Consider the following 13686-nt stretch of genomic DNA (forward strand, 5'->3'; position numbering starts at 1 on the left):
GTGCCGCTACACACACGCTCCCACGCACGATCCAACCCCGATTTGTCATCCACACCACGAACCGCGCATCAATGCCTCCTCTTTGGTATTAAAATCTGCCGCGCGAGGGGTTCACAAAAAAAAAAACTCCTTTCACCCGCTGTTCTCAGCCCAGCAGCAACAAATTACCCGCCACCCCTCGAGAACGTTGAAAAACCATTTGAATGCTCTCGAAGCGGACCAACGCGAACAACCAATGGATCTCGTCCCTTTTGCTACCCCCTGCGACCGTGTGATTTCGCGAAAGTCGCGTCCGTGGCCCTTTTCACGCCACCGCCGCTTCTCCTTCACCAAGCCTCCAGCCCCAACCATCCTGCAACCACCCTGCCTGCTCGAATTAGTATCCCATTCTGCGTCACTGGAAGAGAAACGGTTCTGCCGTATCCTACAGAATAAACAGGCTCTGCTGCCCTTTCATCCCCTTGCCTCTTCTTTCAGTTGCCAGCCGAAGGCTTGTACTTTATAAACCGAATACTCGCGCACTTTCTTTCTTTCTTTCTGTCCCGGTGAATATACAGGGTGTTTCAGTTAAGTGGCAGCATCTAAGTATTTTATTTTCAGCTGCGTGAAAAGATTTCTCGGGATAGTGTCAGCCGCGTTATTTCCAAGGGCGTACGAAACACATTTTCTTTTATTTCATTTTAGCTCGCTGATTTATCCATTAGGTGGCTGTAGGTATATTTCGTATGGTTGATCCTAAGCCTGGTTATGGCTACGCGGTCTCTTCTACCTAATCTTTTGCTTTTTATTCGAAAGGTCAAGTGCCGAGTTTATTTGGGATACGTTCGAGGATTTCGATTACCGTTTCGAAGTTTCGTTCAGAATTTCCGCTTCTGTTTCGATGTATATCGTTCCTGGTGTTCGTAAAAGAAAGAAGTAACTTGTTGACGTGGTTAATTCGGCTCACTCTTTTATCCGCGACATCATTTTCTCATGGTAAATGATATCCAGGGAGAAGTGAAAACGGAAAGATAAAAGAAACTCGTAATAAAAGTGACAAGTCGTTGGAAAAGAACCAGCTCGGACCAGCCATAAATGAACCAATAAAAATCCTAATCCCACGGAAACGACGATCATAAGCGATCATTGAGCGTTCGATCATAAAACAGCGAGCATCCAGCCAAGGTCCAAGATCATCCGTCTATACATATTCATATGCTTCGAGATACGGTATGTACAGTTTTCAAATAATATCCGGCTTTGAATTTCATTCCGGGTTAATCCTCTTTTGAATCATGCGCGGTTACAGGCGAATATTAAAAGGCGGTATCGAGTATTCTTGTTATTTTCTCCTGTTATTCAACGAACGTTGTACGACCCTCGCGCAAGTATCGATCGCTTCTTGACACAAATATGCAATTCCCATCGTCTCCGTGTATTATACGCAGAATAATCCAGTCGCAGACTCGCAAAAGGCTAGGAAACTATTTGCGTAGCCGAATAGAAATTTCGTTTCACCGATGGTACACATCGCGTGTGGCAATTACAAAAATGTAACAATTTCCAATTTTCTATCGTATTATATATCTTTGTACAAAGAGTACGAGCAAAGGACAGTTGTAAAATTCAGTGTATAAAAGAGAAAGAGTTATTGGATCATGGAATATTATCTTTTTTCCTGTTTTCTTCCCGATTTCTCCATACGTCCACTTAATTAAACGCTATAGACGCGCGAAGGCGGTGTAGCAGCCGCGACGAAACTCGTTCATTTCCGCCTTTGATCTCTTCGTGTAATCGAATTTCTTCGTGTACTGTCTTTCGCCCTTTTTAAACATCAGCGAACACGAGACCAGAGCACCGGTGTATCGCGTTCACGACGCTTTTGTTCGATTTCCATTCAGGGAATTACAACACGAACGAACCGTAAATCCTTTTAGGGTACTTGGAAGTATTTTGATTAGAAATTTATAACCGAATTCTGGAGAAAAAAGGTTCTTTACGCAAGTTCCTCAATCTTATCAAACTCGCACTATCCCCGAAACATCGCGCCATTTCGCATATTTGCCTAGCGCGTGAATTATTCGAAAAATTGTTCGCTGAAACCATGTAGAGACGCGAGTACACAGCGAACGTACCAAAAGCTAGCCTGAAATTAATTTTCGAGATGGCCTGTACAAAGAAAAAGGGGACGCTTAAGAGGATCAAACAGAAACTCCGACACTTTCAACGTCACGTCCGTGATATCCAACGCACGCTGCATAACCAAGGCCACTGCAGGCGGCTGATTTAATTCCGTTTTGACCCGAAATTATCCCAGGGTTCGTACCGGTGAATAGGAAACGTATGCTTCATCCATTGCAACCGAGGTACATCCATATCTCTAGGCCACTTTGTAGGCGAGCAGTCTAGGCCAGAAGGTTCGCGATGAAACACGAGTCACGGCGAATTACTGCGCTATTCCGCTGTACAAGCAACCTTGCGATACCGTGATACATATTGGTCCAGAGCACGATCCTCCTTCTACGTGGCCGAGGCTCAGCGACCAAGAGTTACGAGGCACATGGAAATGGAACCCTTTCGAGGAGAAACAGCGACCAGGACCAGGTTGCTTTATTTATTAAGCGGACTTCAAAGAACCGGAAGTGTGGCGAGAACTCAAGGGACCAAACAGTCTGGGAGGATGGTATTGTCTTGAGATTTCCGGGTGCTGGACACGTACTCGGAATACGCGGGTACCTTTCTTCTTCGTAGCTCTCGAAGTGTTTTTCAAGTTGCTCGGTTAATGATTATGATTTACTTTTCCTTCCTATGAAAGTATTCTTCAAATTGTAATATGTATTAGTCTTAGTGATAGGAATTGTGATATTACTAGTCTTAGTGATAGGAATGTATAATAACGATTTATTAATTTCGGTCTTCGAAGTTTACTTTGACATTAGGATTACTAATTCGTCCAAACTTTCGCACACAAGTCTGACGAATTACAGATCGATACCGCACCTCTACTTCGTGATACTTATAACCAGGGATCGAATAAGCAATAAGCAAAGTGGGATTTTTCGATGGGTTTTGTGTACGTTCATGGAAGCGAAGCTACCAGGTATGTAAATATGAAACCGGAATTTTTCTATAGGCAAATTCCGGTTTCATACTTACAGACCAGACACATCACAACTACACTACAGCACAATTCCGGTGCAATTCCGGTGCAATTTCGGTACAATTCCGGCACAATTCCGGTATAACTCCATACAAGATCATACAGAAATTCTCGTATCGTGTCCTATTAGCACGCTTTCTTTCGTATATCGAATGAATAAAGAATAATAATATCCACAAATTGAAGCCTCTTACGCGTTTCAACAACAGCTTCTAGCTTCTTTCGTATTTTCTTTCTCATATCCTCTTTCTTTCGCTAGTTCCTATACTCCTTGCTCTTTTTCCTCCCTTTATTTAGCCTGTGGTTATCGATTAATCGTCATCATAGAATTATCATCTTATATCGTCTTATACGGAAAGGCGTTCTTCGTGGCACCGCCCTTAAAAATACAAAACGCGTTTTCACGTGCCCATGGAACCTACGAGAAGAGATAATTCACGCATTTCGCAGTGTTAAATTTACAATAATCGAGCTCGAAAGGGTTAATTTCCACCCCTGTTACACCAGCCGCCCGAAATAAGCGACGGGGAAATAAAAAGAGGGGTGGAAAGTTTCGAAAGTTAGACCGGAGGAATTTATTTTCTCGTTTTATGCATCGAGAGGGCTGGCCTGTGTATCTGTACTCGTTTTATCCGTAGCCGGGACACCGCCGAAGCAATTTCATCTCAGGTAACGCAAACTGATATAGAGGAAGCTTTGTTCCCCGGTGAGTTCGCGATACGGCTCTTCCACCGCCTCCCTCTCTTTCTTCTTCCTGTAGGTCCCGAGACCCCTTTCCTGCCACCGTTGTCTGTACAACTACCCCCCGTCACTCTCTTCCAACCCTAGCCGGGATTAACAGCGACGGGACCGCTAATGAAACAGCCTGTGGTCAGATTAAAGCCGCTCTTCGCACGGTTAACGACACACCTTGATCTCTTCCTCCTCCTTCTCCTCCTTCTTCTTCTCCTCCTTCTACTTCTTCTTCTACTTGCTTTCTCTACTAATACGTCGTTTTGCTCGTTTTCTTAGTTTGTGGGTTTACCGGCAATGTGTTTCTTGTTACACGATTTTCTCTTGTTTCCCGTGTTGTACAGCCTCATTCAAAAGCGTACACACGTTGGGTATTTTAGTTGTTTCAAGTAAAATTAGCAATTCGTTTGTTTTAGTTAGGTCTTTTAACATACACATTTTTGCAATAAATAAATAAATATATATAGGTTGTAGGAAAAGTTCCTTTCGTTTTATAAGGAGATATTGTTATTATTATTATTATTATTATTGCTTAGTCCGTGCCTTTCGACTTTGGACGAGCTTTCGGTTTTACATCTCTTTTACCTATTTCGCTTCTTATATATATCTACCTGCCCTCTTATCCGCTCTATTATATTGCACTCCGTCATCCAAAACATCATCCAATTATTCGTACTAGCGTTGCTTCTAATTCTCTAAATTGCCGATCGTAAGTTTCGACGATTACTGTTCGATCTTATTTTAAAAATCGACGATACAAGATACGAGGGAAGATTGCCGGTGGAATGACAGTTTCGCGTTCACCTGACTTTCGACAAGCGTGCAACGCTATTACGTTTCCGTCCGTAATATCACGTTCCCGTATAATCCCATGAAAAGACAACGCACGACTACGTGACACGTGTTTCTCTATCGGTCGATCACGAAACGACCGGCGATTTTTCACCACATAGACGAGAAATAAGTAACGTAGCTTTCCTTTTCTTCCATTAATGGCGGAACGATGGTCACGTAGTGGTACGTGGCAAGTGTTAGCCAGCTGTCCGTTCCACCAACGGCACAGATTGCGTCTTTGGGGATTATATCCTTCGTGCAGTTACCAAACTTACTAAAAAGCAATTTTCTTGCTCGTCAGGATTCATCGTGCACCGAGTACACGGAAGTAGCAAAGGCAGAGAGTATTTGACCAACTGTGTTTCGCGTGTAACTTATGCAGTGACGAACGAGGTCAGCATCCAGTGGGACTGGGCACAGTTTCAAATTCTTGCCTCCGTTTCTTAGTCGAAATTTAAGTCAAGGAAACGACCCGGGAGTTTGTAACAGATGTGTCGTTTACTTCCAACTCCCTCCCTCCCTGCTCCTCATTCTTCTCTTTTCTCTTCTTGTGTATACGGTGTGTCTGGCGTAGGCGTCGTTGCGAAATTTTACGACTTGGAAGTTAAGCAATTGCGTTAGAAAAATGTTCGACTACGTTTAATCTCAGGCTGAATTACGTGACACACAGTGGCTCGCGAACGTATTTGCACAAGCAGACGATTTTTATGTGTATGTTACAAGCGATATAACGAACAATGATTTGACAAAATCACGCGAAGCTTCATTAGCGCTGTAATTACACGCCACATCACGCACCGTAACATGCAGAAATATGGCCAGTGTGCAAAATGAAGTATGCTTGTTGTAACGTTTAATGGATGAAATAAACCTTTGCGTAGATTCTTCCTTTCTTTGGCTATTTCCTATGTTTGTTAACGTACGAAATTGCGTAAAAATCCGCGGTTTGCTTATCACCATATCGAACAGGTCTAAAACAAATCTGAGAATGCACGTAGAAATTACAAGAGCAAACTATAAGAGCAATGCACCAAGTCAAAGGTTTATTAAAATATGATAATACGAATAATTTCGTCAACCACTTTGAATAATCTGTCCTCAAGTTGAGCAGCGAGAGACATTTGTTAACGCCAACTTTCGTTGATATTTCATTCGTTCGTCTAACTTTACGTGAATTCTTCTACTAACGAAGATTGAGAAATTGATCAATCGAACGATAAAGTTAGACAAACGTAGAATTTTAATTTCAAGTCGAGCGAACTCATGGAAACGAGTCGCTTGTTTCTTGAGAATCGAACATTAACGATGTGCCTTATCTGACAAGATCGAATAAATCGATGAAATACCGATCGGTACTGACTCTACTAGACTCGTATATTTCTCGGTTTATCCTTTGAATAAAGACGAAAAAATCTGACGTCAGCGCGTGGCGCGATAAATCTTGCGAAAAGAAAACCGCCCACCGAAAATAAAAAAAGAAACAGAAAGGGAAACGAAACAATTACACCGGAAATTTATTGCCAAGCAACCTCTCGCTATTATAATCCACCAACTATTACGTCTTTCGAAAATAATAATAGGAAGTAATAGACGCACAATGTTTTTTGTTTCATATTATTTTCTCGAATTACGTACGATCCGTTTTATGCTATTGAGATAAACACCGTGACATTTCACAGACTTGGTTTGTATGAAGGTGCACTGTTGTCAAAGACACGTTTGCGAAAGAAAGACACTTTCCGGACGACTCATATGTTTTTGGTACAGCGACTTCTCATATCTTAAATATCTTTATAACAATTACCATCCGAAAAATTGTAAAATATTTCAGGACTGTTGTAACAAATAAAAGCAGTCGAAAATTTATCAAAATAAATCGGAGGAATTTAATATTAAAAAAGCCACAATATTAATATGAAGCAGCACTGTTGTCAAAGACACGTTTGCGAAAGAAAGACACTTTCCGGACGACCCATATGTTCTTGGTACAGCGACTTCTCATATCTTAAATATTTTTATAACAATTACCATCCGAAAAATTGTAAAATATTTCAGGAGTGTTGTAACAAATAAAAGCAGTCGAAAATTTATCAAAATAAATCGGAGGAATTTAATATTAAAAAAGCCACAATATTAATATGAAGCAGCACTGTTGTCAAAGACACGTTTGCGAAAGAAAGACACTTTCCGGACAACGTAATATATGTTGTACACTATGAGCCATTCTTATTATTCTTTTATCAGCGGTCTTTCTCACGGATTATTCCCACTCGTTTGTTCGTTCTCGTCCGTTTAATCGAGAATACGAGAATGAAGTTATTAAAGTGGTTCAAAGGCGAGAAACCACAGGTCGTTTCCTATTTCACTGTCTTCCTCGACTGATTGTCCCTTATAGAACAGATAAACGTGGATTTATCGCGACAGTTTGGCCGTGCAGTTGGATTTGCGGTGGCTTCCACCTATATTATCGAAACCGGGCTGGCCGATCTTTAGCAGCCGCCCCTCGCGATCAAATTTATCGCGTCGCCCACGCGCGACACTTGGATTTGTGGCTTTCAACGAAACGGTTACCCTCGCCACTGGCTGCTCCATCCACCAGGTCGCTCCCCTTCTCGGCGATCGTCGTGGTCGACGTGATTTTGTCGCCAGGGTGGACCGAGGCGGAAAAACATCACGAACACGTTTTTAGGGGTTGGAATTCGCAGTGGGAAAGGTAAAACAGAGAGCAACGCGTATTCCAATGGACTATTTACGCGAAAGGACGAGCGAGATTATAGGGAAGATTAGACCTAACGTAATCCGACCGAGGGAAGTTTTCAAAGCCGATAAACGACCTTGGAACATCAACATATTTGGGTCGGTGAATTGGTCGCGGAATGGTCGTTCGAATAAAAAGATGCAGTCCCATTACAAAGGAAAAAAATGATAGTCGCCTTGAAGTCTCGAAGACACGTTCGCTTGGACGAGATTTGGGATCGTCGCAAGATGTTCCTCTCGAAACGAAGCAAGTTTCGGTTAGAATGGTGTCTTTTGATAAGCAGTAGTTTAGCAGATAATTGCGCGATCCGCTTCAAACGGGACAGCTGGATGATCTCGATGACCTCGAAATACGGCGTGCAAGTCAACGTTGCGAAATTTCCCGTGCCTTTTACCGCCGCTCGGACGTAGTTTCTTTAGATATTAGCTAGAAAGCTTGGATGCAATTTATTGCGTTGGGAGCGCGCTTTATTCAGGCGCGTTTTTATATTGTCTAACGTAAAGTTAACTCGTTGACGAGAGACGATCAGCTTTAAGCAGCTAGCTATTTTTGAAAATTTCGAAAAGCGCCTGCCTGAAACGTGTCGTAAAAAGTAAGCATCGACGAGTACACTCGTCGAACGTAGAGTACGCGTAGCTGTTATAATATAAACAGCAAATTCTAACTACTTTTCACGCAGTGTAGTCGTCACAAACAGCTACCTGGTTAATGTTAATAAAACAGAAAAATGAATGAGTTACAGTATCCGGCCGTCTAATGGCAATGCTAGCGTGAAATAACTTTCAATGAATCTATTGACAGAGGAAATGTCGCAATATGTCTTATCGGTCTGCTCGTCATGTGCATGCTAATAATTAGGGTCAGCAAATATGTATACACGTCCCTCACACGTAACCTAATAATAACCACGCACGTTCTTAGTTCTTGAGTTGTACGCAGAAGCGCGTTTGGTGGTACAGTACTCGTGCATAAATAATAATTAGACGTTAATAATGGAGTTTATCGTGCACTTAAAAAATCCAACGAAATTACGTCCAGCGTTGGCGACGTTCTTCTGATCCAAACTATAGCCAGTTGATTTATTTTTTCTAATTTATGTCGAAGATGATTAGCGTCGATATAATTGCAGTTTACGTTTACATTGGTCTATGTAAAAATACGGACATCCGCGTACATCTCAGAATAAGGTGCAAAAACTAGATTTGATCGAAGCTTCTTTGCGAATATCTCGAAAACGAAGGCCAAAAGCTTGGCAACATGTTTCAAGGTCTTCGAAATCGGCGAGCTTCTTTCCTATGTAATTAACGAAATTTCTCGTATCAAATTCAACCTAATCTTTGTTTCATTTTGCGGATGAAAATTTCAATGTTCTATTTATATCTTTTATGGTGATTCATAGTGGCGTCAAGCAAGTAAAATTGAAATTGCGCGAATGGAAGATCCAGAGAAGGAGAGAATTAAAGGGATGTATGGAAATATTATCGATGTATTTAGATATAACGTAAGGGACGCATCGAAACGTAGGAAATTTAATTACCGCGATGGAATCGAAATTTGATAAACGAAGGACTCGCAGTGGTAGAAAATTGGCGGAACGTGGTCCTGCGTAATTTTAATTAATCGAGGCGAAGTGATAGTACGTGCGTTGGGGTTTGACAAGTTCAGTCTCTAGGAGAAAATTGAAATTTCATGAATTGGGGATTTAGTGTAGCGGCAAGTTGAAGGAACCTACATAGTGCTCTGCGACTTTAATTAATCGAAACAACGCGGTATACAGTGGTGTTTGTATTAGAATTTGACAAGTTTAGCTGTCGAGGAAATGGAAGTTCGGTAAACTAAGGATGTACGATGGTTGCAAGTTGACATAACGCGTAGTACTGTGCATACCGACGGTACAGGACAAAAGCACTTAATAAATTAGATTGATTTGTAACAAGAGAATTAAACTCATGGACGTATTATTCGATGCGATAAATTAAATTAACCTGACGTTACATATTTCTGTCAGAATCATCGAACAAAACCGATAATTAAGAAACAAAGGTTTGAAAAAGAATTAGCAATTAAAAAGTCGAAGCTTGAAAACAAAAAATTGAATTGCAAATTGAAACGCTCGAGCGGAAATTACATATTTGTCGTCCTTTTTCAGTTCGAATCTCAACTACCATTTACGTTTTGTAATAAAATTTAAGCACAACAACCGATACAATCTAATTTTCCTTGCGATTAACAGATATCCATTAAACGGTGTAATTAAATTTCTCAAATTCACGTGGTTCGTTTAAGACCACGCGCGTTTCTACTTCAACATTTCCATGAAATTACCTGTCACGAGTATGTAAAATTAATTATCGAGACTACATTCCACGTTATTTCACGACACCCTAGACACTCGCAGCCCCGGCAATATTTGATCTCTCGACTTACCTAATTTAAGGCTCCACCTAATTCAGCCTAATTTAATCCAACCTCTTACACCCGAAAGGCGTAAAATGATACAACGCTGGATAAACAGCTGACGATCATGTTCCCACATGCGAATAAAGTAAATTTCTTCGTGGATAATACAATACAAAACACGGAGCTAATAATCGAGATCCTAATATCGTGCAATCCACTCGTGCAATTCGAAACTCGAAATAAACGTTAGATGGAGAAATTGATGTCTGTTGTAAGTGTACCAAGCGTTTCGTGATTTATGGGCGATGGCGTGCATACATAGGACACCGTATTCGCGACTTGTTCTCTCCAAGTTCGAAACTGTGCCGATTCCTGAAAGCATTCATTCGCTTCGGCACGTGTCACGCTTCGGACAGCTCGAGGATGGCGGGGTAGTAACATTATGCAAGCGGTCTGCTCTGCATCTCTTGCATCCATGCACGAACACGCGCACACACATGCACGTGTCTCGGTGTACGTTCGATACATCGGTAGATGCCGTCGCGTTCGACCCATTTTCCAACAATGCTCGACCCGTTTATTATTAGATGCGGAGACTCAGATACACAGCCCTGTCGAGCCGAGCCAGCGGAATAAAGACGACACGAGCATACACGGTTCGTATCTCGCGCGATACTCGTCCACGTTACGTGTACCGATATACGCCGTGTACATGTGTCCGGATCACACGAACACGCTGACAAACCGATCGCACGTTCTGCCTTCTGCTGATTTCAATGATTCGAGAACCGCTTCCGTTACACGTCGTGCGCATGAATAACCAACTACGTATCTGTTCGACGGTTGTTCATTTTCCGATTTGATTCACGAACATAGTACGCGTCAGATCTTCGCAATACGTCCAAGACGCGAAAAGTATTCTTTTTCAGATTTGGGATTATTCAGCGGACAATTGGTCGTTGGATACCTGGCTCGGTATTTCGTCGTCGAAACTTGGTCGATATTCAAGTTATTGTTAAACTAGGTTCGTCTTAGATTTTGCGTTCGAGTGGGTTGCAGTTGGATGATGTTCGGACGATGAAATCTCGTTGAGAAAAATCGGAGCGTTCGATGGACCGTGTTATCTTAAATAAGATTGAATTTTGATCTGCGACTTGGGTCAAGCGAGAAAGAACAACAAAATTCCATTTTCTAATTGTTGCGAATTATCGACTAAAGAGCAACCGGTCAGGTCAAACCGATCGGTCGATATCGCGTACCTCGAATGAATTAACACACAGGGTGAAGGAGGTTTAATAGACCGAGTGTTAGAGTAATCTAGCACTGTATTTGCACTTGTTGTATAAAAGTAACGTTTGATGTTATGAACACGGCGGTGGTAAGATCCTGTTGAGAGTGAGGTATTTCACCCGCACGGTACGATGTCTGACGATGAACTGTCCTCCTACGTTGCTGATTCTCCCTACCAGCCGTTGGGTTTCGTCTGTTCATCGTGTCCTTCCGGCTGATCCTTCCCCGGGGTTTTTTATCTGACCTCGGAGTCATTAGGTTCACAGCTTGGGGAGGACATGTAATTTAGAATTTCCTAAAGAAGGGAATGGGCCTGTCCGTGCCATAAACGGTCCGCCACTCAAAATTCCAAACAATTAATGTCAAATTATCGTCACCATCTGTGACGATGACACCGAATGTCCATCGTTAGCATGGCGAAACCAAAGATCGTCGGAACGAATGAAACAAACTCGGTTATTCGAACTGTCCGGACAAACGAGGTTCTATACTGTGCTCGTATTTTTCTAGAAAGCGCGTTGCCACACCATCTTCAAGCATTATCGATGTCAATAACTATTTAGAATGGAAAATTGCACTTAAATTGCATGGAGAAGTATTCAGTGGTTGAAGTATTTTCGTGGCCCACGGGACAGAAATCGTTGGAAAGTTTGCTGTCGAGTGCCACTACAATTCTCGTTGGCACGTAGAACATTTTCCAATAAAAAGATCGAAGCTTCTCGATTTTGCAACGTGTTCTCTGCAAAGCGATCCTCAATCGTATTTAGAAGAAGGCAAAAGTATGGAAATACTCGAGTCGTTAACCTCGGGCCGAAATAAAGCAAGGTTGTTGTAAAATCACGCGTTATGCAACGGAAAGAGGGTGTGCAACCGCGTCAGTGGATTCGGGGAGGAACGTGTTTACAAAAGACGGACGACGGGGAGGAATAAGCCGTCTGCAAACACGTAGCTTCAGCGAAAAACTATGTCATAAGCGAAATTTCGCTGGAGTTTGTTAGCGCTGTCTTTCTCTCCGACGTGTACCAGTAAATCAGTGTGTAAGAGAGGAAGAGAGAGAAAGGTAGAAAAGCTTTCGTCCGGGCAATTCCTTAAAATGCACGCTACGTTGCGCGACTCACCTTGCGACACGTCGGTACACCCGTTCTCTGCGTCGTCTTTTCGAATTTCCAGCTCTTCTCGTCCCGCCTCTGCTCTCCTTTTGCTCCTGTTTTTCGCAGAAGAAAAGTCTGAAAACAAACGAGAGGACGATGAGGTTAGAGGCGACGATATTGCACGCGCAACAGTTTGAGCGTCGCAGGAACGTAGAAAGTTCGCGTTGTGTTTCAAAAAGCTCCGCGTTCGTCCTCGAGCGGATTCGATCGAATCGCAGTAGCGTAATCTCTTGCGGAATCGGTTACATTAATTTTAGAAAAATCTACTGCTTGCCACGTCGTTCTCCTCTGGTTTCCTCGTAACGTCGCGCACGCGTCTGTAAACTACGCTTATCCGATAATCGATGCGACGATTTCCTTCAGCCATAGGTGGAGCATCTTCACCAACGAAACGCAGTGGGAAAGGAAGAAAAGATAAGGAGAAAGAGGCGATATTAACGAGAGAAGAAACGAAGGTGAATTTCAACGAAACAGTCGCCTCCGATTTCAGCATCGAACGGTTCACGTCGTCGTAGATCATCGCCAGACGAACGCGACGTCGAATGCCTGTGGTTCTAAAGGGGTGTGGAGAAAAGGAGAGGGACGAAAAAGGATGGAGGAGGGGGGAAGGGAAGAAGAGACAGGATGGAATCCTCGCAGGACCATCGCCGCGTCGCGACGTCGATCGTCGCCTCGTCGAGGCATGGGTTCAACGAGCTGGCTAATCGAAACCGCTTCTCGACTGCTAACTACACTTAGCTCGAGGTGAAAGAGAGAGAGAGCAGACTTTGAGCAGGTCCATCATCTGCCCTCGTTTCCTCCTTTCGCGATTCCTCCTCGGCTATTATTCTCCTAATCTCGAGGATGTAAGCGTACTTATCCTCGTAGCGTTAAAAATGTCGAAAAAGTAGAATTGAGAAATTAGAATTAGAATAGAATTAGGAAAATTTAGAATTTAGAAAAGTAGAATCAGGCTGTTGCTGCCTGTCAGAAAACTTTGAAAATCGTGTACCTGAAACGTGTGGCGAGAAGTAAGCGACGACGAGTATACTCGTCAGACACAGAGTGACGCGTGGTTGTTATAATGTTTGTTGCAATGAAATGATCGTTTTATATTCTTTACATGACGAGTATACTCGTCGGAAACAGCTAACCGGTTAAACGAAGCAGACTGCGTTCGTTTGGCTCTTGTCGATTAACGCGTTTGGCTTATTTTTTCCGTGGTTCCAAATGAGAACCGGAATGCTTCTTTTCATTATGTTTTTTGTAAATGGTTTTTCTTTAAATAAACATTATTTTTGTAAATTAAAGGCAAAAATTCACATGCACATACGTTTTAAACGGAAGAACTTAATATACAAAAAGCAGCCGAGACATTAATGAAAGTTGCTGGCTAAAACCTC

At 42.5% G+C, this 13686-nt stretch overlaps 1 protein-coding gene across 6 annotated transcripts in view; it reads right to left on the bottom strand.

Annotated features, from left to right (window-relative positions):
* The window catches only part of LOC100645921 (ankyrin repeat domain-containing protein 50), a 223642-nt gene that overhangs the window by 61296 nt on the left and 148660 nt on the right, over positions 1 to 13686 (bottom strand). For all 6 annotated transcript variants that reach the window (XM_048410802.1, XM_012315018.3, XM_012315017.3 and 3 more), the window contains one exon: positions 12272 to 12379. The gene's annotated coding sequence lies outside the window, so the exon portion shown is untranslated. The remainder of the gene's footprint in view (positions 1 to 12271; positions 12380 to 13686) is intronic.

Source organism: Bombus terrestris, chromosome 12 (genome assembly GCF_910591885.1).
Source record: "Bombus terrestris chromosome 12, iyBomTerr1.2, whole genome shotgun sequence".
Classification (NCBI taxonomy): Eukaryota; Metazoa; Arthropoda; class Insecta; order Hymenoptera; family Apidae; genus Bombus; species Bombus terrestris.